This window comes from Rhinopithecus roxellana, chromosome 6, assembly GCF_007565055.1.
Source record: "Rhinopithecus roxellana isolate Shanxi Qingling chromosome 6, ASM756505v1, whole genome shotgun sequence".
NCBI lineage: Eukaryota > Metazoa > Chordata > Mammalia > Primates > Cercopithecidae > Rhinopithecus > Rhinopithecus roxellana.
This window is the reverse complement of record NC_044554.1, coordinates 155,652,331-155,656,834: the sequence shown is the minus strand read 5'-3', so window position 1 is coordinate 155,656,834 and position 4,504 is coordinate 155,652,331. Positions and strand designations below refer to the sequence as shown.

At 45.8% G+C, this 4,504-nt stretch overlaps 1 non-coding gene across 1 annotated transcript; it reads right to left on the bottom strand.

Moving 5' to 3' along the window:
* Window positions 1–2,768: 2,768 nt before the first annotated feature.
* LOC115898402 lies at window positions 2,769–2,875 on the bottom strand. The gene has a single exon (XR_004058141.1). It is a non-coding gene; the product is annotated as a U6 spliceosomal RNA (small nuclear RNA).
* Between the last annotated feature and the right edge of the window lie 1,629 nt (window positions 2,876–4,504).

Sequence of the window (4,504 nt, the reverse complement as noted above, 5' to 3'; positions counted from 1 at the left end):
TTCTTTGTGTTTGGACAGGTGAGTTTGTTTCTCACACTGGGCATGGTGGTGCATGCCTGTAATCTCAGCTACTCAGGAGGCTGAGACAGGCAGATCGCTAGAGCCCAGGAATCTGAGGCATCAGTGAGCTATGATTGTGCCATGGCACTATCTCTGCTCACTGCAACCTCTGCCTCTCAGGCTCAAGCGATCCTCCTGCCTCAGCCTCCCGAGTAGCTGGGATTACAGTCACCCACTGCCATACCCAACTAATTTTTGTATTTTTAGTAGAAATGGGATTTCACCATGTTGGCCAGACTGGTTTCAAACTCCTAACCTCAAATGATCTGCCTGCCTCAGCCTCCCCAAGTGCTAGGATTATAGGCATGAAGCACCGCACTCGGCCTCAGAAAACTTTTTTTTTTTTTTTTTTTGAGACAGAGTCTTGCTCTGTCACCAGACTGGAGTTCAATGACACAAACTCAGCTCACTGCAACCTCCGCCTCCTGTGTTCAAGGGATTCTACTGCCTCAGCCTCCCAAGTAGCTAGGATTGCAGGCACACGCCACCACGCCCTGCTAATTTTTGTATTTTTAGTAGAGATGGGGTTTTGCCATGTTGGTCAGACTGGTCTTGAACTCCTGACCTCAGGTGATCCACCCATCTAGGCCTCCCAAAGTGATGAAATTGCAGGCATGAGCCACCGCGCCCAGCCCTTCTTCCATTCTTGCTCAAATTTTCCTTTTCTTCTTCTGTGTCTTTCTGCCTCCTTTTTTTTCTTGATACCCTGGAAACCACAGGGAATACATATTAATCTTAATTCCAAGGGCAATCTTTAAAATTTTTTTTAGAGCCAGGGTCTTGCTCTATCACCCAGGCTGGAGTGCAGTGGTGAGATCTCGGCTCACTGCAAGTCTCTACTCAGTGAGTGAAAAATAAATGCTTTTTTTTTTCTGCCACCCCAGACTTCTGGGAAAGGAGCCTGGAGCGGTGCCCAGGCATCCCAGCCTTTGCCCTCAATTGCAAACAGAGTGAAGTGTCTCTTAGCTCAGGAGTTTGTGCTGCTCAAGAGTTTGCACAAATACAAAGTTGAGAAATACTCCTCGCTGAAAGGAGTGTAAAAGGCAAAGGACAAACCGGTTGTCCTCTGAAGTGAAGACATTTCCATCCTATGTTGGGCTATGATCTTGGAGAATGCAGGCAGGGGACGAGTTTTGCTGGGTTTTCAGTGAGAGACCCCTTGTGGTAAGACAGGCTCTTCTGTCTCTACCTGGTGAGTTATTTCATCTCTTTGGTACCCAATTTCCTCATGTTTAAACTTAGGGAGTGAAAACACATGTCCCCTAAGATCCTTTTCTCTTAGCTGTTCTGTGAGTTAATTAATGAGATTTGTTTTCCTATTAGCATACATCCAAAAAGGTACTCAGGATAGGTTTTTCATGTTTCCTGGAATCTTGTAATTGCTCCAAATGAAGTGGAAGTATTTGGAGAGAAGCTCTTCCTTGCTTCCTTTGTTTCCTTTTTAGAGACAAAATCTCTCCCTGTCACCCAGGCCGGAAAGCAGTGGTGCAGTCCTGGCTCACTGCAACCTCCAGCTCCTGGCCTCAAGTGATCCTCCCATCCCAGCCTCTGGAGTAGCTGGGACAACAGGCTCACACCACCATGCCCAGCTAATTTTTAAAATTATTTTGTAGAGACAGGGTCTCACTATGTTGCCCAGGCTGGTCTCAAACTCCTGGCCTCAAGTGATCCTTCTGCCACAGCCTCCCAAAGTGCTGGGATTACAGGCATGAGACATTGTGCCTGGCCCTTCATTGCTTTTTAATAACCTTAATTATCTTCTTTTGAATATCTTTAGAACTGCAATGATTTTGTGTTTTGAGGCTAGAGTTGATTTCCATAAATAGTCATTTTGAGCCAGGTCTTTGGAATAAAGTGAGTGGCCAGAGATGATGCCACAACTTTGGCAAAAACAGTTTCCCAGGGATCATGCCATGAACTCTAAAATGCTGTGTGCTGGTCACTGGGCCACAGTTCACTCTTCTTGCCAAATTCAGAATTGCAAATGAAAACTTTTTAAAATTTTATTTATTTATTTAATTTTTTTAGACAGAGTCTCACCCTGTCACACAGGCTGGAGTGCAGTGGTGTGATCTCAGCTCACTGCAACCTCTGCCTCCCGGGTACAAGCGATTCTTCTGCCTCAGCCTCCCACGTAGCTAGGATTACAGGCATGAACCACCATGTCCAGCTAATTTTTGTACTTTATGTATTTGTTTATTTCTTTTTTGAGATGGAGTATTGCCCTGTCACCCCAGCTGGAATGCGGTGGTGCAATCTCAGCTCACTGCAACCTCCACCTCCCAGGTTCAAGCGATTCTCCCTGCCTCCGATTCCTGAGTAGCTGGGATTACAAATGCCCACCACCACACCGGGCTAATTTTTGTTTTTTAGTAAAGACAAGGTTTCACCATGTTGGCCAGGCTGGTCTCGAACTCCTGATCTCAAGTGATCCACCCACCTTGACCTCCCAAAGTGCTGGGATTACAGTCATGAGCCACTGCACCCAGCCTAATTTTTGGATTTTTAGTAGATACGGAGTTTCACCATGTTGGTCAGGCTGGTCTCCAACTCCTGACGTCAAATGATCTGCCCGCCTCAGCCTCCCAAATTCCTGGGATTATACGCATGAGCCACTGCACCCGGACGATTTTTTCTGGTATCAAAGGAATCACCAGGGTCTTCCTTTTCTTTTGATTCATTTATTTCATTTGTTCTGAAATATTTTTTTAAATATGGAATGCTTCATGAATTTGTGTGTCATCCTTTCACAGGGACCATGCTCATCTTCTCCATGTCATATCAATTTTAGTATGTGTGCTGCCGAAGTGAGCACTGGTTCTGGAATGATTTATTTATTTATTTTTGAGACAGGGTTTCAGTGTGTTTTCCAGGCTGGAATACTGTGGCATAATCATGACTCACTGCAACCTCCACTCCCCAGGGCTCAAGCAATCCTCCCACTTGTGCCTCCCAAAGTTTCGAGACTACAGGAATGAGCCACTGTGCTGAGCCTGGAATGTGTAACTGCTGACTTTGATGCCTGGTTTTGGTTGTACTAGACACTCCCACTACTTCTTTCTTTAAAAACTACTGGTTTCTTTAGCTCTTTAAGAAAAATTTGGTGTTTTATACGTGAAAATATGTGAGGCCAGGTGTGGTGGCTCATGCCTATAATCCCAGCATTTGGGGAAGCCAAGGTTGGAGGATCTCTTGAGCCCAAGAGTTCAAAACCAGTCTGGACAACATAGTCAGACCCCTGTCTCTACAAGAACTAAAAAATTAGCTGGGCATGATGGTGCATGCATGTAGTCCCAGCTCTTGGAAGGCTGAGGCAGGAAGATCGCTTGAGCCCAAGAGGGCAAGGCTTTAGTGAGCCATGATCATGCCACTGCACTCCAGCTTGAGTGACAGAGTGAAACGCCGTCTCAGAAAAAAAGAAAAAAGAAAAAAAAAGTAGATTAATAATTGCAGAACCATTTTCTATGTTCCCGATTACTTCAAAAATTAGACCTAATCTTGGCCAGGCATGGTGGCTCACGCCTGTAATCCCAGCACTTTAGGAGACCGAGGCAGGTGGATCACTTGAGGTCAGAAGTTGGAGACCACTCTGGCCAACATGATGAAAGCCTGTCTCTACTAAAAATACAAAAATTAGCTGGGCATGGTGGCAGGCACCTGTAATCCCAGCCACTCAGGAGGCTGAGGCATAAGCATCACCTTAAAGCTGGAAGGCAGAGGCTGCAGTGAGCCGAGACCATGGCACTGCACTCCAGCCTGGGTGACAGAAGTGAGACTCAGTCTCAAAAACAAAAACAAAAAACAAAAAATGTTAGGCCTAGTCTGTATTTACAGTTTACTCTTTAGCTTTCATCAAAGCAGTTTTTGTTGTTTGTTTTTTCAGACGAAATCTTGCACTGTCACCCAGGCTGGGAGTGCAGTGGTGCAAACTTGGCTTACTGCAACCTCCACCTCCTGGGTTCAAGCAATTCTCCTGCCTCAGCCTCCCGAGTAGCTGGGATTACAGGCACCCCCCACCACACCCAGTTAATTTTTGTACTTTTAGTAGAGATGGGGTTTCACCATGTTAGCCAGGCTAATCTCGAACTCCTGACCTCAGGTGATCCACCCACTCAGCCTCCCAAAGTGCTGGGATTATAGGCATGAGCCACTGCACCCGGCGCATCAAAGCAGTTAACTAGCATTTAGAGAGTAGATGGCCAGGCATGGTGGTTCAGGCCTGTAATCCCATTTGTTTGAAAGGCTAAGGTGGGAGGATTACTCTAGGCCAAGAGTTTGAGACCTTAGCCTAAATGGCTAACATAATGAGAACCCCATCTCTACAAAAAAAAAAAAAAAAAAAAAAAAAAAAAAGCCAGGCATTGTGACGCAAATCTGTAGTCCTAACTACTTCGGAGGCTGAGGCAGAACTGCTGGAGCCCAAGAGTTTGAGGCTGTAGTGAGT